General features: G+C 40.7%; 1 protein-coding gene across 2 annotated transcripts in view; it reads left to right on the forward strand.

Moving 5' to 3' along the window:
- Positions 1-22,964, forward strand: part of LOC132807012 (KH domain-containing, RNA-binding, signal transduction-associated protein 2-like) — a 556,391-nt gene that overhangs the window by 347,750 nt on the left and 185,677 nt on the right. The window lies entirely within an intron of this gene.

Consider the following 22,964-nt stretch of genomic DNA (forward strand, 5'->3'; position numbering starts at 1 on the left):
TTGTAGGAATACATACAGATCTTACCTCAGCTTTCGCTTATTTCAGAATGTTTTTTTCAACTGGATTCTGATATTAATGATTGCCTGTGAAAGAAAGGGAAGCTCCACTTAAGGAGGATACATCACAGAAAGACATCATTCAAGTATTGTGTGTGGACGACCATTTTAAGAGTGCTATTGGATTAACTCCATTGGTTCAGAGAACATATATAGAACATAAAACAGTACAGCACAGAACAGGCCCTTCAGCCCTCAATGTTGTGCTGACCTTTTATCCTACTCTAAGATCAAACTAACCTACATATTCTTCATTTTACTATATTCATTTCACTTTTTTCCCCATAGCCATGCAAACTTTCCCCCTTCAATTATGGATTCAATACCTTTTTTAATGTTATTATCCAATTTGCTTTCACTATCCTTTCAGGCCCAGTGTCGTGGATCTTAGAAACTCATTATGGAAGAATAATTGTCTTCCTCAGTGCTCTATTTCTGGACATCTGTCACCTCCGATTAGTGACTGACTTTCCCCTCTTCCTCCATGTTTACTTGATTGAAATCTTTCATAATATTGAGCACTTCGATTAACTCTCTCCTTCAGCTTTTTTTTGCTCTAACGAGAAAATCTCACCTTGTCAGATCCCCCTACTCATTGATGCCCCTCATCTTTGTGACCATTCTAGAAAACCTCCACTATACACTTTCTAAGGACCATCACATTTTTCTAAAGCGTGATAATACTTAGAATTGAAGACAACTTTTCAGCTGAGGCTGAGCCAAAGAATTAATAATAGCTTCTTAGCTTTTGGACTCAATTCCACTACTTATAAAATCAGGAATTCACTATGTTTTAAACATTGTTTGAAGGCTTTGAATATGAAATATCGAATAGAGTGTATTTAACAATTATTCCACTATGCAAAATCTACTCAGAAAAGAACAATTGTCATCTTTAGAAAATCTGGTAACCCTCAATGGTTTTAGGTGGAATCGCTTCTCTGTGTTCTGGGGGAGTGACTGGAATACATGAATGAGGGAGTGTGTTGGCACTTGAGTTGTATCAGGGAGGCAATTTAAACCTCCCGATACCAGACTTCCCCACAAGATTGTACTTCTCCGGTAGATTAAGTGGTTAAGAAAGCATACTTGTCTTTATTGGCTGAGACATAGAGTTTAAGAGCAGGAAAGTGATGCTGAAACGGTATAAAATGTTGGTTGGGACACAGCTAGAGTTTTGGAATCCACGTTATAGGACAAATGTGATAGCGCTGGAGAGCATGCTGAGGAGATTTACCAGGATGTTGCCTGGACTGGAGAGTTTCAATTATGAAGAGTGATTGATTTGGGGTTGTTTCCCTTCGACCAGAGGAAACTGAGGGTGAACATGATTAAGATGTATGAAATTATGAAGGCTATAGATAGGGCAGATAGGAATGAACTTCTCCATTTGGTGGAGAGATCAAAGACCAGGAGGCATAGATTTAAGGGAAGGGACATTATGTTCAGAGTGAATGTGGAAAAAAAAACCTTCTCACCCAGAAAGTGAATGGAATCTGGAATTCACTGGCTGTAAGGGTGTTAGAGACAGAAATCCTTATGACATTGAAGAACTATTTAGATGTGCGCCTACTTTGCCAAGGTACACAAGGCTATGGGTCAAGTGCTGGAAAATGGAATTAAAATACTCAGATGGTTATTTTTGACTGACACTAACCTGATGTGCCAAAAGGGTGTTTGTGCTCTTGACTTCTATAACTCATCAAGGACATCTAACTACAGTTACTCTGGAAACACATTACTTGTGTGATTCTGTACTGTTGACCAATCAGCAACAAGAATATTAACACATATCGACCTATTACATATTCTACAGTCTGACCAATCAGCAGTGAGATCCCACCGTCCTCCACTGTAAACAACTGCATCTCTCACCTCTATTTGGTTACTCCTGTGTTAAGCTGCTTAAAATGTTGAGGTCTACAAATTTTTCCAAGGAATATTTTTTAAGGGTAATGACTTTTATCAGAGAAAACTTTACCTTGTATGTGCATCGATTAATCCAATGTGATAGATCTAGTGTGTAAGTGCAGGAACTTAATGTGATTTCTGCCTTTTTGCTGTTCATTTTCAGTTTTACCATTTGCTAAGAACAATAGCAGAAAAAGAGAGGCAAATTTAAGTCCATCCCTGTATTAGTGAGTTCTCAGCTATGTCTCCTTGTGGTGATACACTGAAACTGACTCCACCATAACTGCAGGCTAAAGCTTCAGAGGAACCTGGAGAACTTTTGACCCCTAGACTTGTATTGGCCCATTGGTGTGGCCAAATCTTGAATCACATGAACCTAGGGAGAGTTCTAGGGACTAAACTCTGCTAATAAGTCTGGAGTGGAGCCCAAAAGCAGACTGATATGGTCATAAGGCATCTTTACAGCATCTCTTACAACCAAACCAGTGTTATCCAATTCTTTGGATTCCCATGGGGAGATCAAGGGAGCACCCTTGCCTTTGGACAGTCCATGTTTTCCATCATTTTTGCTAGTTTTGTGCCCTGAGGAGAATACTTCATTTCCAACACCATCACCTGCAAGGTCTCCTCCAAGCTCAACATACCATCCTGACTTGGAAATATATTGCCATTCCTTCAGTGTCACTGGGTTAACATTCTGGAGCTCCCCCTCTAATGGTTTTGTAGGTCTGCCCGCAGCATGTGAACTGCAGCAGTCCAGGAACGTAACTCAGCATCAAGGGCAATTAAAGATGGGAAACAGATACTTGTAAAGCGAGGGGCACCTGCATCCCATGAATGCAGTTAATCCTCTTCTAAAATTCAGAGCATTAATACAATGCAATATTCAGCACTTGGCAGAGAGGTGACCAGCATAATGCATCCATTGCCTTAAGAGATGTTTACATGGTATAATCGTAATGCCATTTTAATCAATCTGACCCATTTTGAACAAACTTCTTAGCATGTCCTGACACCTTCAAAGGTGTGTGTACAATTTGTGTCCTATTACAAATCTTTTAAGATTATGCTATTCCATTCATATTGCTTCTGTCCATTTCTCCAGTGAAAATTCTTCACTTCATATTTAAACAATCAGCTTCACACTGAGAACAATAACATTCTAGTAAAATGCAATCAAGTCCTGTGTTTTCTAATTTGGAAAGGTCCTTACTCCACAACACAACACATTTTTTGTTTCAGAAACAAACAAGTTATATTGAACATACAAAGAATTTTGAGAAGTCTATACTTGGAGAATATTATCCTCAGTTTTGGTCTCCATATTACAATAAAGAGTAAATGCCAGAGAAGGTATAAGCTTCCCTTATCAGAAGATCAGAAGTGGGAATGTTTGATGACTACACAATGTGCAGCTTCCATTTCCAGCTCAGCTACTGAAGCAAACTGTGTCCAAGTGCAACAAGATCTGGACGACATTCAAGTTTGGGCTGGCAAAAATCAAAATTCATTTGTGCCACACATATGTCAGGTAATGATCATCTCTGACAAGAGAAAATCTAACCATCAGCCCTTAACAATTGGGCGGCAAAATGGCTCAGTGGTTAGCACTTCTGCCTCACAGCGCCAGGGACCTGGGTTCAATTCCCACATCGGGCAACTGTCTGTGTGGAGTTTGCACATTGTGTCTGCTCCAGTTTCCTCCAGTCAGGTGAATTGGCCATGCTAAATTGTCCATAGTGTTAGATGAATGGGTCTGGGTGTGTTGCTCTTCGGAGGGTTGGGTTGGTGTGGACTTGTTGAACCGAAGGGTCTGTTTCCACACTGTAGGGAATCTAATCTAATCTAATGTAATCCCTGAATTTTACACTGTTATCCTTGACCAAAACCTGAATTGAATTAGCTACATAAATACTGTGGCTACAAGGCAGTTCAGAAGTTAGAAATCCTGCAGCAAGTAACTCATCTCCTAACTCCCCACAAGCCTATCCACCACCTACAAGGCTCAATTCAAGAGTGTAATGGAACATTGCCTGGATGGATGCAGCTCCAACAATGCTCAATAAGCATGACACCATCCAAAACAAAACAGTCCAATTGAGTGGCACCATATTGACAAATATTGATTCCCTCCATATTGATGCTCAGACGTAGCAATATGTACCATCTACAAGATGCAGTGCAGAAATTTACAAAGATTTCTGAGGCAACATATTCCAAAACAGGGGTCACTTATATCAAGAAGGACAAGGGCAACAGGTAAATGTGTGATGCATCACCAACTGCAAGTTCCCCTCTAACCCACTTACCATTCTGACTTGAAAATATATTGCCATTGCTTCTGTATCATTGGATCAAAATCCTGGAACTCCTTCCCTGTCAGCATTGCGGGTCGACCTACAGCTAATGGACTGCAGAGGTTCGAGAAAGCAGCTGACCACTGCCTTATGAAAGACAACTGGGGACAGGCAATAAATACTGGCCAGACAGCGGCATTCACATCCCATAAATGACCGAAGAGAAAGATTTTTCCAAATGATATCAGAATAATCGAGGAGGATTTCAGAGGTCAAAGTTCTTTACAAAAAAAGTAGGCTGGTAAGTGACCTTTTAAATTATGAAGGAGTCCCAAAAAGGATATACACTGGAAAATATTTTGGGAGGTTCAAGAGACAAGGACATAAATTTGAGACGCTGACCAGGAGGTTAGGAGAAATTATTTGCCCAGACCACAGTTAGAATCTGGATTTCACTACTACAGAGGTAGTAGGTGAATACTGTGGGCACATTTTGAGGAAAGCCAGATTAGCACAACAGGAGAAAATGACAGAAGAATATGCTGAAAAGGCAAAATGAAGTCAAGTGAGAGGATGCTTGTCTAGATCGTAAAAACTGATGTGGATCAGTAGCATTTGCATGGCCTGCCACCATGGTATAACTATTACATAAATCTAAACAAACGAGCATTTCACTGCATTTGATAATGAAGGGCTGTAATCAGAGAAATTAGCATTTGTGCTTAAACAAGTAAATGAGTTAATACTTAAAGTCTGGTATGTATTACTCATGCTCATTTTCCTTATTCAAAATCTCAGTGCTGAGCAATTGGTTGAAAACTGTGTGTTGAACAGATATAGCTCCTTTCATAGCACATCTGCCCCACCCAGAGTTATTAACATACACGGCAGGCTGACACTCCAGTGAGGGAGTGCTGTAATTAGATTGCTTACTTACAGTGTGGAAACAGGCCCTTCGGCCCAACAAGTCCACACCGACCCACCGATGCGCAACCCACCCATTCCCCTACATATACCCCTTACCTAACACTACGGGCAACTTATCATGGCCAATTCACCTGACCCGCACATCTTTGGACTGTGGGAGGAAACCGGAGCACCCGGAGGAAACCCACGCAGACACGGGGAGAACGTGCAAACTCCACACAGTCAGTCGCCTGAGGCGGGAATTGAACCCAGGTCCCTGGCGCTGTGAGGCAGCAGTGCTAACCACTGTGCCACCGTGCCACCGTGTGTTGTCAGAGATACTGGCTTTTAGATTACAAGGTCCTTTTTGCCTTCTCAAGTGGATGTAAAATAGCCCATGTAATTTCTCGAAGTTTACTGTGCAATATTTATCCCTAAATCATCATCACATCAAAAAAAATATTTAGCAGGTCATTATCACATAGCTGCTTGGGGAGTTTTGCTGTGAACATATTATCACTGTGTTTCCTATGCTACAGCTGGGACCACACTTCAAAAGTGTTTAATTATCTGTAAAAATGCTTTGAGATGTCCAGAGATTGTACAAGGTGTAATTTAAATGCAAGCTGGAATGTCAGTTTGGATATGGTGCTCGAGACTCAATATTGAGACTTATCCACAACCTTATGTCTTAGAGTCATTATTGAGACCCATTATAGCACATATAACACCCACACAAATCCAGCAAGAACTCTTCAGTTCAGTTGCATGATGAGAATGAAAAATATCGACCTATATTGTCCAGTCTCTGGATAGTTAGAGAACAGACATACACAGTCAGCGATGCACATCAGAAGTCCCAATATAGGAATTAGGCCACTGTCGGAATTATCCTGGAAGTTTGAACTTCCAACAGGTAATACCCCTGCTACACAAAACCCTCCATACTCTCATATTTAAAAATGCTTTGGTTAGCAATGGCACAATATAAACAGGTTTAATGTTTGATTCTAACAATAGATGTGTCTGAGATTAATTTGAATTTCGAGAGTGTGGTGCTAGAAAAGCACAGCAAATCAGGCAGCATCCGAGGAACAGGAAAATTGGCCTTTTGGGCAGAAGCCCTTCATCAGGAATGAGGCTTGTGGACCAATGGAGGGTGAGAGATAAATGAGAGGAGGTGGGGCTGGGGGAAAGGTAGCTGAGAATGCAATAGGCAGATGAAGGTGCAGGTGGAAGTGCTAGATAGGAGAGGAGGATGGAACGGATGGGTGGGAAGGAAAGAAGGAAGATGGACAGGTAGGACCAGTCAAGGTGGTAATGCCAAGTTAGAGGCTTAAGACAGGGATAAGGTGGGGGAGGGGAAGTGAGGAAAATGGTGAAATCCACATTGATCCTGTGTGGTTGCAGGGTCTCAAGGCGGAAGATGAGGCATTCTTCCTCACGACGTTGTGTGATCAGGGTTTTGCAATGGAGGAGGCATATGACAGCCAACTTGCAGATCATTTCACGGAATATCTCTGGAACACCCAACCAACCCCACCACCCCGTGGCAGAACATTTTAACTCCCACTCCAAGAATAACATGAAGGTCCTGGGCCGTCTCCTTTGCCAAACCCCTACCATCCGACACCTGGAGGAAGTAGTCCTCATCTTCCACCTTGGGACCCTGCAACCACACTATATTAATGTGGGTTTCACCAGTTTTCTCATTTCCCCTCCCCCTGCCTAACCACCCCACCCCCCACCCTCCACCCTCATCTTTTCCCAGTCCCAAAGCTCCAACTCAGCACTGCCTCCTTTCCTGGTCTACCTGCCTATCTTCCTTCCCATCCATTCACTCCACCCTTCCCTCTGACTTACCACTTCCATCCCCACTTTCATCTACAGTCCCAGCTTCTTCCCCCCCCCCCCCAACTCCCAGCCCCACCCCCACCCCACCTCCCATTTATGTCTGTGCCCCAGCCCACAAGCCTCATTCTTGATGAAGGGCTTATGCCCAAAATGTCGATTCTCCTCCTTGGATGCTGCCTGACCTGCTGTGCTTTTCCAGCACTACATTGTCGACTCTGATTTCCAGCATCTGCAGTCCTCATTTTCTCCTATTTAATTTGAATTTCCCTTTTCAGTTTTATTTTAACAACCACATCCTTTGTAACCCAGGGAGAGTCCTGTTTTGGTGTCCCATCCTTTGGGTATTAAACAAGCTTATATCTTGCAGAGTTGCCATTGCTCAATTTCTGTTTTCCAAACAGTCTGCCTGTATGAAATCCCTTCTCGGATCACGGAAAAATGTCTGTCTTTCAGTGGTGCACTTCCGGAGTTCATTTTCATCACCATTACTTTAGACTACATTGAATTCTTTGTTGTCTTGCTATTAATCTTGCAGAGTGTAAGTTTTGGAAATTCATGGTGAGCTTGCCTCATTGCGTTGTAGTTGGGTGCAGAAAGGGTGTATGGTCTTCAACTTGACCTTGCCTTGCTTTTAATCCATCCCTTCTGAATTGGAATGCCCTAGTTTCAAATAACAGAACGGTGACATGGTGGCTCAGTGGAAAGCACTGTTACCTCACAACGCAAGGGACAAGAGTTCGATTCCAGCCTTGGGCGACTCTGTGTGAAGTTTGCACATTCTCCCGTGTCTGCGTGGGTTTCCGCCAGGTGCTGTGGTTTCCTCCCACAATCACAAAGATGTGCAGGTCAGGTGAATTGGCTATGCTAAATTGTCCATAGTGCAAAGGTGTATTAGAGGGAACTAGGTCTGGTGGGTTACTCTTTGGAGGGTCGGTGTGGTCTTGTTGGGCTGAAGGGCCTGTTTTCACACTGTAGGGAATCTAATCTAACCTAATTGAGTAGAAGCAGCACCATTTCAGAAGTCACAAGGGCTGGCAAAATACAAAATCCACTGATTCTGTAGAAATCCGCAGCTCTTCTTCCGAAGTCAGCGAACCACATTTACCCTTTCACACTCCGTGCACAAACTGGCTGCTCTCTTTCCCCCATTACAACATTGACCACAGTCCAAGAGCACTTCAGTGGTTGTAAAGTGCTTTGGGAAGGTCATGGTAATGCACAAATGGCCTTTTTCCTTTTCTTTTCTGTAGCTAATACTTGTCTTCTGCGTACATTTTCTCTCCATGTTAACACCATGAATAATAGATTGCCAACAGACTCAGTTCCAATTAGCTCAGACTACTTGTTTTGCTAATAATTAGCCTGTTTGTGCTTGATAGGTGGTCTATGGAAGAAGAGTAGACATTGCCCTCATTAGCTCTTTAATAATGCAGATAGAAGTCAATATGTAGCAGGACAGCTAAACGTGGAGATCATCTTAGTTAATTTACATTGGAATTTCTATTATTGCTCATTTGGTTGAGACCCAAGAGAGGTAAATACCACCAGCTGAAGAGTAATTGGTCTAAAAAGCAAACCTGCTGCTTGCTTTCCCCAATTGTAGCATTTCTGTCACCTGAACAAAGTATAAAGGATTTCAGGGATAGCCTCACTTCAAATTTCTCCCCAGCTAGATAATAACAATGTGTATGTATACAGCAATTTTTAAGGTGATTAAAAAGTCGAGAGATGCTTTGCAGGAGCGTTTTAGAACAGGCCACATAAATAGATATTGATGAGGAGAGCAAAAGCATAGTCAATAAGCTAGGATTTTAGGCAGTCTTAGATGAAGAGAGAGAGGTGTAGGGAGCGAATTTGAGAGTTTAGGTAGGGTAGGGTAGGGCGACCAGTGCTGAAATATTCATAAAAAAGAACATTCATGGTGCCAGAACTGGAAGAAGAATATATCTCTGGGAGCTGGAGCTGATTACAAAGACAGGCAATTGGCAAGAAATTTGTAAACCAGGGTGAGAACTTTAAATTAGGATGTGGCTTGACCAGAAGTTATTGTAGGTCATTGAACACAGGGATGCTAGGTACACAGGATTTGGTGTAGTTTAAGAGGCAGATGTAATCGTTGCAGTACATGGAGAATCACCCTGAACAACACCTGTTTATTCTGGTACGTACAAATACACAAATGACCGAAAGAGGGTGCTGTTCCACTCCTCCCTCCTAAAGACTAACACATTGTTCAGAATTCAGAGTACACATCTCTAGTTTCCATTTACATCTAACTTAACTATTGGTTTGCTATTCCTTTCTTGACTTCAACATCCAGAATTTGGGGAAGAACGTTGACTTGTCTTGGCTTCAGACAGAGGAGACGTTTCATATATAACAAGACTGATTTTGCCCTTGACTTCGTTGAATTTTTTTTCCTTTCATCAAACATGTCTGGCTAACTGCTCAACTGAAGATTCTCCTTCTGATGTGATTGGTTTTCTCAACTGACTGTGTTCAGTATGGTTTTAGCAATGAAAATCTCCCTCTAGACTGTCTTCTCAGCAATAATTCAGCTGGTAGTAATCAGGAATAATATGATATGAGTAATAATGATAAAGAAACAATTCCACAATTTGCAGTTCAATGATGTCTGACATTTCCTCCAGTTTGTATCCAACATTTATTTAACTTGAGCATGGTTAACAATCTGTTCTGTGCACTCCAAGCAGGATAATACTATGAAACACAAGTTTGTTTTACCCCACTCTTCTAAACAAAATGGAGCTCTGTTATCACACACCATTTCCATTGGGGACTCATAAGCAGCAATCAAACTATACTGATTCTTTAAGGTTTTGTTAGTTGCTGTTCGATATATCAGAAATATGTTGACCCACTTTAAATGGCTCTTAATCTCAATCCCCTTCAAAATCTAGGTGCAATGTCTGCCCTACCCTTCTTGGCCATTTCCATGGTTGCAAAGGTGAAGACAGCTTTTCTCCAGTTTGTCATACACTACATTGTTTCACTGGGTCTTCTATGTCTTTGTCTAATCCCAGCCAACAAGGACTGCTTCTTCCGAGACTCTGTCAACCTCATCCCTAAATGTTGATCATGACAACCACAATGCAACCGTGATCTGTACCTTTCCATAATTACAACTCTGCTTCCCACATCATAAAAATCTTATCAACTAACAACTTATTTTTACCAATACAAGAAACCGGCCTAACTTCTAAATCCAGCATCTGTATTAGCCATCCATTTGCAATATAATAAGGCACCCTTGACAAAATGGGATCTCTAAGTTGTTCTGCCAATGTCCTCATCCGTGATGGATAACTCAGCCACATGTACAAAGAAAATACATCTTCCCACCCCGCCCCACCCCAATTGGGTCTTACATTGCCTTAGAGTAATGATTTAGTTATCACACTGGCCATATAATGATGTTCTAATCTTCATGGTTATAGCTCAGTTGATTGGACAGCTGTTTTGTGAGGCAAAAACAGAGATTGCTGGAAAAGCTTAGCTGATCTGACAGTATCTGTGGAGGGAAATCAGAGTTAACATTTTGGGTCCAGTGACTCTGACTACTTGTGACATAACTTTCAGAGAACTGTGTACCTGGGGCCCTAGGCCCCTCTGTTTGACAACACTCCCCAGGGCCCTACTATTAACTGTGTAAGTCCTGCCTTCATTTATCTTATGCAATACCTCACATTTATCCAAATTAAACTGCATCTGCTACTCCTTGCCTGTTGGTCCAATTGGCCAAGATCCCGATGTAATCTTAGGTAATGTTTTTCATTGCACACTGTGTTATGTGCAAACTTCCTAACTATGTTTTCTTAATCCTGACCGAAATCATTTATATGAATGAAAAACAGCAAAGACCCAGCACTAATTCCTGCGGAACACCATTGATTACAGGCCTCCAGTCTGGCCAACAACCCTTCACCACCACCCTCTGTCTCCTACTGTCAAGCCAAGTTTGTATCCAATTGGCAAGCTCTCCCTGAATCCCACGTTTACTAACCAATCCACCATGCATACACGATGGAATGTGAATCAAGGGTTAACAACAGCCAGGCATCTGATCAAATAAATTGTGAAGGCCATTACTGGATTGTTGAAACAATTTTCTATTAAAGAAACTGCAAAATTCCTCGACTAGCTTTCTGAAACATAAATTTGTTTGCCAAGGAAATTATTTTTTTTTACACACAATTCCCCCATCATCACCAAATGCAGAACTGAGTAAAACAATGTACTGCTCATGGAGAATCAACCCAAATTAGGCGGGTTTATCCTGATATTTACATATATCGAAGTGGGCACAGAGGGTGTAATTACAGCAAGCAGCAAAGCTTTGGCTGACTCACAGTTTATAAAAAGTTAGAATGTGAAAAACTAGCCTGGACTGAGCTGTAATAATTCAGTAAGGATAACAGAAAGCATGAATGAAGGTTTCAGCAGTAGATGAAGCGGGTCAATGAAAGTAAGAAATGAAAGGAAAGCAGTTCCAGTGACAGCATACAGTTGTGGCCAGAAGCTCATCGGTGTATCAAATGTTACATCCAAATTGCAAACAGATTAGTTTAGTCTCAGACTGGTCCCTGGGAAAGGTGTAGACTTGTTAGCTATGGATAAAAGAAAATAGGAGCAGGGTATTTTTGTTTTAGATGTGAGGGGAATTCAGGCTGTGTATGAGATAGTCAGCACCTCTGTTGCGCTGGTAGAAATCTCAGCTCAGCTCAACCAAGTAAATTGATGTCCCTGCTCAAATAGTGAAAAAACTCTTTTCATTATCAAAACATTTAACACTCATTCACCAGTCTAGAACAATATGACTTCACATGTCCGAGGCATACATGTTTCGCGCTGACATTTAGAGGCGCTGCTGTTGTTTGGGTGACAGCACTGATGGGAATGGTCTAGGGAAAGCTTAGAGTGGCTTTCAGGTTGCCAGCTGTGTCTGAATGCATTCCTGGAGGTTTGTCCCAAAGATAATCCATGTCTAATAGTCCTATATGATCAAGCAGTGTTTCTTTCTTACAGTTTCTGAGCTAACAAGCGAAAGTGTTCAAACAAAATAAAAATAACTAACATTTTTCATCATTCCTCTATATATTTCTTAAAGCTGTGTCAGGAAGTTTATCTAAAATTCCTTAAGAGTCCAAGGCAACTCTGAAGGATTGAAAAATCCTCAAGAGTTTCTGACAGGCAATAGTTAATCAGATCATCCTGACGTCAGCTGTTACACAGCTATTGATTTTTCTTTATACTGGAGTGAAAGTAGCCTTGAGCCTTTCTCTGATAAGTAAAGAAGAAGTCAATTTAGATCCAGTGACCACTGAGCTGTTGAATTTAGATTGACCTTAAAAACCAGTGGCTATTTTTGACAATGAAACTAATTAAAAAGCATTTCAGTGCATTGAACTTCGGTTTGTTAATAACAAGTTCTGCAGGACAAAATGCATGCTTCTTGGAGAGTAGGGGTTTGGTAAGGAATAATGTAGATTTATAACTAGGTAGAATAGTAGCAAGAGTGAAGTCCTCTGTGAGATAACAAATATTGAGCAGCTATGTTGTTGGAAAAAAATAAGTCTGGAAAACCAAAATTATTGCTTAAAAATGCAAGGGCAGAAGCTTGTTAAAATGACCTGTTTTGTGGAGTTATATTAGGATACCTGGAAGGCCATGAATTGTTTAGTAGAAGCTACAAGGAGAAGCTATTTCTTTTACATTTCTAATTTCCATTGCCACAACATAGGAGGCTGTGGCTTCACCTGCCACGGGTCTGAGCTTTAGAACTCATTCCATTAACTATATTATTGTGAAGTGCTACAGTAGAGATAGACATTTTTCCGTTACCAGCTTTTATTTTGCTGTGTTACAAGTATTTTCAATAATTCTCAAATTCTGCCAAACACTCTAACTTTATGATAACATATTTACAGTTTGCTCCCTTAAATTAGCTTCTTGAAAAGTTAACTCTCTTAGAGCCTGAGATCACAGGAGTGTATCTCTAGTGCAGGCAAAATGGGCCAGGTGTCCTTCTCCTGTGCCATAACAGTTCTGTGATTCCGTAGACTTCCTGACATGACAGCTCAGACTATTACAATTCACCTTTAATGAGACTTAGTTTAATATTCTTCATTATACTGCAAAACCTCTCTGTCTGTCTCCTCAGAACTTATCTCAATGACCCAGCTCTCAATCAACTGTCCTTAATACCTCCTTATTTTGTGTAAAAATCCTTCCTATCACACACTTTGGGATATTGTCCTACATTATAGCCTGTTGGGATAGATGTTTAAGTGGTTCCTAGGAAGTTTGATAGTCTGTGTATTAAACTCAGAAATATTACACATTTATCCTCTGACCAAATGTTTTAGTGTCATTATTGTTGCTGAATGTAGGTTCAATTATTGTATACTTGATACATCTGTGAAATCTGTCTAACAATTGAGTTGATTTGAAGATTAAGTGGTATGTCCATTTTAACACTCTCCTCTTGACAGTTCTGTGTCAGACTGTGAGATGCACATCTTCAAAAAGGATCAGAATGCTACTCCAAAGTTGCCAATATGCAGGATTGATTTTGCACCTTGCACCATGATTTAGTTAGGATTAATTGGCAACTCGAGTGTTTTCTCTGATTGGATTTGAAATGTCTGTCTTACTGTTTACTTTGGATCCCTTCTGGCTACACCTCCTTTAGGGCTTCATCAGAACAGCTAAGAGATGTACTTTAGGCAGGGATTTCTGAAGAAATTAGATTGCTTTACCACAATGTCACGTTGTAAGACCATAAGAAATAGGAACAAGAGTAGGCCATTTGGCCCTTCAAGTCAGCTCTGCCATTCAGTCGGATCAAGGTTGACCTCCTATCCACTTTCCTGCTCTTTTACCCAGAGCATGTTTCTGCTCGTACACATTCTCTTAAAAAGGTGTACCTTAAAAAAACGCTTCTGGCTGGACGATACTTACCTTTCAGGTTTCGTACATTACAGAGTAAAGTTTTGTATTTATCTACTAACTTCACAAACTCAGAGTATCACCATGTTGGGCTTTATTTATTTGTCATTGGGTGGAATTTCACTGCCAAGGCAAATTGTTCATTCCAATTTTCCCTGGAGAAGTTGATGTTGAGTTCTTTTTGAACCACTGAGTTCAAATGGTGTAGAGATAGTCACACTGATGTTAGAGCGGAATATCACAATTTTTGACCCAGTGACACTGAAAAAACAGTGGCATATTTCCAAGTCAGAATGGTGAGCGGCTGAGAGGGGAATGTGCAGCTGGTGCTGTACCCATGTATCTGTTGTCCTTGTCCTACAAAATGGAAGAGATTATGGGTTTAGAAGGTGCACTCAAAGGAGCCTTGAGTAGTTACTACAATACAGCTTATGAATTGTATCCAATTTCATTGAAACAAATGCAGTCCTTTGAAAAAATCATCACTGTTGTATGTAGGAGACCGAACAGCCCATTAATGCACAGGAAGATCCAAAAAGAGCACTCTGAGAAATATCACACAATTTATGTAAGTTGGTTGAGGGATAGATATTGGCCAATGGGGGAAAAACACCTTTAGCCTTCTTTGAATAGTTGCCATGGGAACTTTAACAAGCATCTGAGAGGACAGACAGCCCCAGTTTAACAAGCCATCCAAAAAAGTGATGCATCAACAGCACAGCGGTCCTTCGCTCTGTGTGGGAATATCAACCTGGATCGTGCTCAAACTGTTTAAGTGAGGCTTGAATCCATAATCTTCTGAAACAAGATGACACAAGTTGGAGGAATGCATTAAAAACAGGCTCAATATACACACAGGCTCTGAATATTGCCTTTCCTGCTTATAAATATCTCCTGTACATCAGTTTCAACCACATCATATTGGAACATGGCATTTGCTTCTGAAGCAATGGATATAAAGTAATTGCTTATCTAATATTGCTAGGCTACTAATTTACATATGGTGGTGACCTGCGTATGCAAAGCATTTCAAATCACCTCAAAAAATAATTAAGGTGTCCTTCAAAAGCCAATCACACTCTCGGGATTGAGGAGCAAATGATTTATTAAAGTACGAGTGTTTAGGAGTGAGCAATAAAAGTTTAATTTACTCTTTTGAGTTCAGCTAACATCATGGGCCACGAGAGAGAAACATTACATTTTCTGCCATCTATAATTTCTTTCTGCTGTAATAGATGCTCCAGCCTCAATAAAAATGCTGCTAATTAAAAGTTAGGCAGAATTCACATTGTGCATGGAATGAGAAAGGTTATTGTAAAGCAGTCACTGCTTCTTACCATTTAAATCTAGGTGGTGTCTGCTGAATGCATGGGTAACTATTTCTTTGTCTCACCTTCAAAATGATCTACTTGTGTATCCATGTTCAGTTTTCCTCGGCTTATAGAAGACTTCCCATAGACATGATATTAGCACATAATAAATAGTAAAACATGCTCATGAGGAGATGCTGGCACAGTTGTAACGTCACTAGAGTAAGTAATCCAGAGGTCCAGGACAATGCTGTGGTAATATGAGTTCAAATTACGGGGAAAGAAATGTGTTAACCCAGACTGGGCAACATGTGCCTCCAGACATTAAGTAATGAATAATTAAATAACACACCCATGTCCCATGGAAAAAAGGTTTAAAACGATATCTGGTTGGTCTAGAACCAAAGGATTTGCATATTTGCCTGTCAAATGGAATCCTCACTCCAAATGATTAGTTTTGATATGTAATAGTAATAAACCACATGCTTTATATGTACAGTGTCAGCAATTTGTGCACAGCTAAAGGCAAACAGATGCAAGTTACTTTTACTTGTGTAATTGCATTACCTTTCTCTCCCCTCCTCTCATCTCCTGGAAGTACTGCCCAAATTTTCCAATTAGATCTAGTCAATTTGTGACCATAAACCAATTGAGAGTAATGTCAGACAAAGTAATAGATTTTTGTTTTAATTGGGTGCCAGCATTGAAGAAGATGGACCAAAGATGTCAATTGGTTCATAGAGCCCACAACAACTAAATTTTTTCATAGTTTCACCAGCTCTTCTTTGTTCTCTTGTGTTGCTATGGGGAGGAGCAGCAGCTAGGTTTATTTCTGCATGACAAGCACTATGTATCTGTCTTTTCTGGAAACTAGAGCATGTCTTTTCTCTCTCTCTCTCTCAAGGTGAACATAAAAATTCCTGTGTCCACTCTCTTAAAGAAGAGTTCTGGTGTATTTGCCGGTTAAACAACAACATTACAATCACAATGGGTTACTGGTTGTTAACACATTGCTGTTTGTGCACCCATTGGTTTTAAGCACATTGGCTATTGTGTTTCCAACACAGTCTTAATAATTTTGTCGACCTGCAGCATAAAAGTTGGTGGATTCCAGACATTAATTATAATTGCTTTTTATTTTTACTTCTGAACTGCAACCAGGAAGAAATTATTTGAAAGTGCAAAACTAATTCACGGTGGCTCAATGGTTTTGCACTGCTGCTTCACAATGCCAGGGACCCAGGTTCGATTCCAGCCTTGGGCGACTGTCCATGTGGAGTTTTTACATTCTCCTCGTGTCTGCATAGGTTTCCTCCGGGTACTCCAGTTTCCTCCCACAATCCAAAGGTGTGCAGGTTAGATGAATTGACCATGCTAAATTGCCCCTACTATGAGGTGCATTAGTCAGAGGGAAATGGGTCTGGGTGGGTTACTCTTTGGAGGGTCAGTGTGGACTTGTTTGACCAAAAGGCCTGTTTCTACACTGCAAGGAATCTAACCTAATCTAATTTAATGCAGGAGAACCTTCAAGATCAGCAGTGGAGAAAGAAATGATGAGGATCATTTAAAAGACAAGAGGTCTCACAATTATATTGTGTCCACGATGACCTCTGAGCTTTACAAGCAATGGGGTACTTCTCAAAATGCGGTCACTGTCCTACTGTAGGGAGCCAATTTTCACATAGGAAATTCTCTCAGACAGCTTACAGATAATGGCCCGATAATTGTAATGTTAGCTGAGGAATCAATACCGAATAATAAACTGAGATACACTTTGCTTCAAAATAGCTGTGTAGGAGTTGCCACCTGAGCGGGCAGGCAGGACCTCAGTTTACTATCTTGCCCACAAAACAGCGCTTTTGACAATGCAGCACCTAGTCGGTATCGTACAGTGAACATAAATCTGGAATATCTCCTCTAATCCATTTGCGAATGTCACTTATGAGCTGGTATGTTCTCTTAACCCTGAATGAAGCTGGAATTGAGCGACTGGCAAGGCTTGCTTGTCTCATCAGTCCTGGAGTGCATTGCTATCTCCAACTGACAGTCATTAATTAGAACAGGCCAGGCGATGTATGCGGGGGTTAAAAACAATGACTGCAGATGCTGGAGATGAGAGCGGTGCAGCACCACTCTAATCTAGACTCAGGGATTGTATGCATTTCTCATCAATTTAACTGCAAGCATAACTAGTAAGGTGGCAGCGATGTGTTTCAGATCGCTGACCTGCCCTGAACAAGAAAAGACAATGATCTAAACATGACTCCCTTTCATATTACATAAATGTGCGGTCATTTTGTGCATCGCTGCCTTACTGGATCAGGTGTCTGCCTCTGAGTCGGAATGTCAAGAATTCAAATCTCACTTCAGAAACCGGAGTATAAAATCAAGGTTATTCCCTTCTTCTCTGAGCTTCTGCCTTTGGATGTGATGTTAAACTTTAGCTCTCGAGATAATGGGTGCACTGGTTCTACTCTTCCAAAATTACCCGGTTTTTGGAAAGGTAAATTAAACAGCTTTGTTCAAGTAAAAAAAGAGGCAGCAAGCAGCAATTGTAGCCCCGTTATTCAAGCATCTGTGATTGTGAAAATATGAGGAAGGTGCAAAGAGGCAAAGTCAACATGATTTTGTGGAAGGGAAGTAATGTTTGAGAAATTTGAGGGTTCACCTAGCCGGATGGATGATAGTGCCATCAATGGTTGTAGTGATTTGGATTTCCAAATAGCATCAGTAAGGTGCTGCATAAAAAAGTGACTTACAGAAGATAAGAATTCTAGGTCTTGATGCACTAGCATTAATGAAGATTTGGCTAACTGGCAGTTGAGATAAATGGCTCATTTTCAGGTTGGCAAACTGTAAATGGTGGATTGCCACTGGGGTTAGTGCTTGGGGCTGAACTATTTACAATATATATTAGTGAGCTGGTGGAAGAGGCTGACAGTATTTGCCAAATTTGCTAATGCGAAAAGAGAGACTAGGACCAGGAAACAGCTCCTCAGCCATTCAAGCCTGCTCCACCATTTGATAAGATCATGGCTGATCAATTTTACTCAGCCTTAAATATATTCAATTACCCCATGACAGTAGCTGCCTAAGAAGAGAGTTCCACAGGTTTTTTATTGCAAAAGGAGCTCCCTTCTTCAGAGAAAGAACACTGACAAAGAATCACAGTGGACTTAAAACATTAACTTCATTTCTGTCTACATAAGTACTGTCATACCAGCTGAATTTCTCCAGTATTTTCTGTTTGTTTCAGATTTCCAGATTCCACAGTATTTTGCTTTAATTTCCCTCATCTTAAATGGATAACCTGTTATCTTGATGCTGTATCTCTGGCTCTTGACTTTCCCATGAGAGGAAACACCCCATCAGCATTCAGTCTATCAAGTCCTCGTAGGCTCTTAAAACCATAAGACAGAGAAGCAGAAGTATGCCATTCAGCCCATTCAGTAGGGTAACACAGTTGCTCAGTGGTAAGCACTGCTACCTCACAGCATCGAGGACTGGGCTCAACTGGCCTTGGTGACTGTCTGTGTGGAGTTTGCACATTCTCCCTGTGTTTGCATGGGTTTCCTCTGGCTTCTCCAGGTTTCCTCCCACAGTCCAAAGATGTGCAGGTTAGTTGGATTGCCCATAATGTCCAGGAATGTTCTGGCCAGGTGGATTAGCCATGGGAGACGCGGAGTTGCAGGAATAGGATAGTGGGGTGGGACAGGATAAGATGCTTTTCAAAGAGTTGGTGTGGACTCGATGGGCTGAATGGCCTGCTCCACCCTGTAGGGATTCTATGAGTTGCCTCTACCATCGATGAGATCATGGCTGATCATCACCATGTTCCTACTTTTTCCCATAACCCTTGATTCCCTTACGGGTTAAAAATCTGTCTTTCCCAGTCTTGAATATGTTTACTTATCCAGTGTCTGTAGTAAAGAATTCCACAGATTCACAATCCTCCGAGAGAAGATGCCTCCGCTTGCTTAAATGAGCAATCCCTGACTCTTGTATGTTTCATGATCGTGACCTTGTTAAGATAACACAGAGCAATAAGACTTAGGACAAAGAGTAGACCATTCGGCCCTTCAAGCCTGCTCCATCACCTGGAAAGAGCCTTGTTAAATGTGAAATTGACGCAAGGGACAAAATAGACTACTGTTTCTTATGATCTCATGACATACATATTTGCAAATGGAGGATTCAGTCTCCCGTCCTCCTTGAACTACTTGCATGAAGAGGAATTTGGAACCCAGAGATATCTAGTTCAAGTTGACAAGCTTGACAAGAGTTCGTCCCTTTCCTATCCCAACAACAACCTGCATACACTCCACACCCCTGGTCTAAGTGCTTGATGCAAATTAATACCATAATGCAATTTGAAGGAATATTTAGGCCAAAATTTAAAAGCCTACTTAATTAAAAATTGGTGACCTATTTTTGAGGAGCTTATTAGCAATCTCTATTTGATGTACACTTTGCATATTCAGCAGTCTGATTAAAAAAAACTGAAATGTTTCTGCTGATTTGCTAAGCTCTGTCTCTAATTATGTGAATCATTAGTGTGAGCATAGGAATGGGTCACTCAGAATTGATCTCATTGCACGATGGAAGTCTGCTTTAATCATTAAGTTGTCCTGAAACAGCACACTGCACATTCCCTGCTCATTGTAGACTCCAAGTGAATTTTTAGCATCTTTTGGATTTTATTTGGTACTAAGCTGAACCACCCTTTGCCCTGAATCAAAACTGATCACACATAAAAAATAGATGTATGGTTCAGGTGAATTGGCCATGCTAAATTGCCGTAGTGTTAGGTAAGGGGTAAATGTAGGGGTATGGGTGGGTTGCGCTTCGGCGGCTCGGTGTGGACTTGTTGGGCCGAAGGGCCTGTTTCCACACTGTAAGTAATCTAATCTAATCTAATCTAAACTCTCTGGAATCTCACATAGATCCACCTGGTCAATCAGAAAACAGGTTGGTTGAAGTTTTTCTACAAAAATAACTGCACACCGATCATGTTACACTTTCAGTTGACAATTATGCATTAGGGACATGTAAAACTGCAGACCAGGTAATAAAATATGCTTTCTTTCAGCTTGGGCACAGTGATAGGAGGAAATGAAAACCTGTGAAGAACACTGGCCTGATTTCCAGTGCAATTGTTAACCTACAAGCACACATTGGCTTCAGCTCTGGACTCCTTGATGTATGCATAGGTATATCTGCAATTTGAAATTCGCAGGCAGTATATTTTCAGCCAGGGATTTACATTTATGGGAGAGAGGGGGAATGGGAGTAGTGGTGGTGGTGGGAGATATTCATATAGTGTCATAAATCATTTTTGAGCTGCTAAGAAAACTCTCCTAATCTGAGCAGAAAGATAGCATTACAAAATTAGGGACCGGTGCATTGACATGGTCCCACACAGATGTAGGGCAAGTGTGAAACTCATGCAAAGTTGAGGAGTTGTAATTAAAGTGTAATTAAAATGTCCAGAGCTGAAGACAATGTGGGAATCACTTGATTAAAGAGGGGGGGGGGGAGAAATATTCTGAAAACAGTGGAAAGCCTAAGCGATTACTAATAGAATTCCAAGATGAATAAAGTTGTGACAGAATAGCAGTGAATTCCACAACACAGGAATGGGTGGATGCAAGAAAGAGAGATCATTTCAGACTGGCCTTCTTTGTCAATCCACAACATCTCCATCTCGCCTTCATGAGTTCAGGATAACCCAGAAGTGTTTTACTGTGGAAGAATGACTTTTCAAATAGCATTGATATATAGGAGATGTGGCAACCAATTTAAACCCAACAAGTTCCCCCAAATAGCAGAGAAATAAACTGAACATCTGTTTTTGCTGATTGAGAGATAACTTTGAGTGAGGATGCCAGGAAGGGAGAATTCCTGTGCTCATCTTTGCAAACATTCCTCAACCTTTATTTGAATTAATGAGCTGACAGCAGGAGTAGACCACTCAAGCAACTGTGCCTGCTCCTTCATTCAGTACAATCACAGCTGATCTGTTCATGTTTCACCTTCCATGTTTCCATCTGTCCCAATAACCTCTATTTCCCCTGCCTAACAGGCACCTATCTGGCTGTGTTTAAAGTATTCAGTGACCCCTCCTCCACCACCTTTTGGCCCAGGTGAGATTTGAACTTGGACTTCAAGGCTCAGTGGTAAGGACACTATACTGCTGTGCCACAAGACCATAGCCTACTTAATAATTGATTCTAACACCTTCCCATGTCAGACATCAAGTTAACTAAAAGCAGAGAGAAGAAATAAATGGGTCTTCTTAGGCTGCCAGCATTTCACAAGTGGTGTGCCACGGGGGTTGATGCTAGGGACACAGCTCTTTACAATTTATATAAATGATTTAGATAAAGAGATCAAAGATGTGGTAGCTAAATTTGTTGATGACACAAGGATAGGTAGGAAACTGATTTGTGAAGAGGACATGAGGAGCCAACAAAGGGATATAGACAAGTGAGATCTGACAAATGGAGTAGAATATCGGAAAGAGATAAATTATATATTTTGGTAGAAAAGATAAAAAAAAACATATTATCTGAATGGTGAGAGAATGCAGTAAGATCTGGGTGTCCAAGTATCCCTATCACCAGTTTTTTGACAAGAATATTAATCAACCATCTAGAGGGTAGGCTATGCTGATGTATGTTTTATGCAATGAGAAGGGATTAACCAGTAATCTTGTTGTGAGAGATCCTTCCAGTAAAAGTGACTATAACATTACAGAAATTTTGTTGGGCTAAAAAGTGAAGTAATCAAATCCAAAATTAGCTTTCTAAATCTAAACAAAGCAAACTACAAATGTATGAGGAGTGAGTTGGTTGTGATAGACCTGATAACTTCATTAAAAGACATGACAATAAGCAACAATTAATATAAAAGATACAAATGCATGACTGCAACAGTTATAAATTCTTTGAGTGAAACAGCACAAAAGTGGCTCACACACATTTAACAAAAGAAACTAAAGTTATTCAAAATTGATTAATATAAGGTTGCTAGAAAGAGTTGTGAACTCAGCAATCAGGAACCGTTTAGAATTCATAAAAAAAGAGCACCAAGAGGTTAATTAACTGGGAAAAATAGAGTATATAAGTCAACTTGTAAAGAAAATAAAAGTGAACTGTAAGAGCTTCTCTAAGCATGTAATAAAAAGATTAGTGAAGACAAATGTCAGCTCCCTGTAGCCTGAAATGGGGTAATTGTTAAGAATGACGAACAAAGAAATGGCAGAGTAATTAAGCAACTACTTTTGTTCTGACTTTGCAAAAACACAATATTTCATAGAAGTTCTGAGGAAGCAAGGTGAGGTGGAATTGAAGGAAATTAGTATTAGTTTGAAAAAAAACCTCTGGACAAATTAATAACACTGAAAGCAGATAAGTGCCTAGGGCTTGATAATCTACATCCCACGCTATTGGAGGAGGTGGCCAGTAAATAGTGTATCCATTCAGTATCATCATGCAAGTGTCTGTTGATTCTAGTTCAGATCTGGCCAACTGGAGAGTGGCCAATATAACCCCATTATCTTTTAAAAAGGGAAGGTTAAAAATGGGACTGGTTAACTTAACATCAGTGGTAGGAAAAATGCTGCTGTCAATTATAAAAGGTTATGACAATAAGACACAAA

The sequence above is a fragment of the Hemiscyllium ocellatum genome, chromosome 3 (assembly GCF_020745735.1).
Source record: "Hemiscyllium ocellatum isolate sHemOce1 chromosome 3, sHemOce1.pat.X.cur, whole genome shotgun sequence".
NCBI lineage: Eukaryota > Metazoa > Chordata > Chondrichthyes > Orectolobiformes > Hemiscylliidae > Hemiscyllium > Hemiscyllium ocellatum.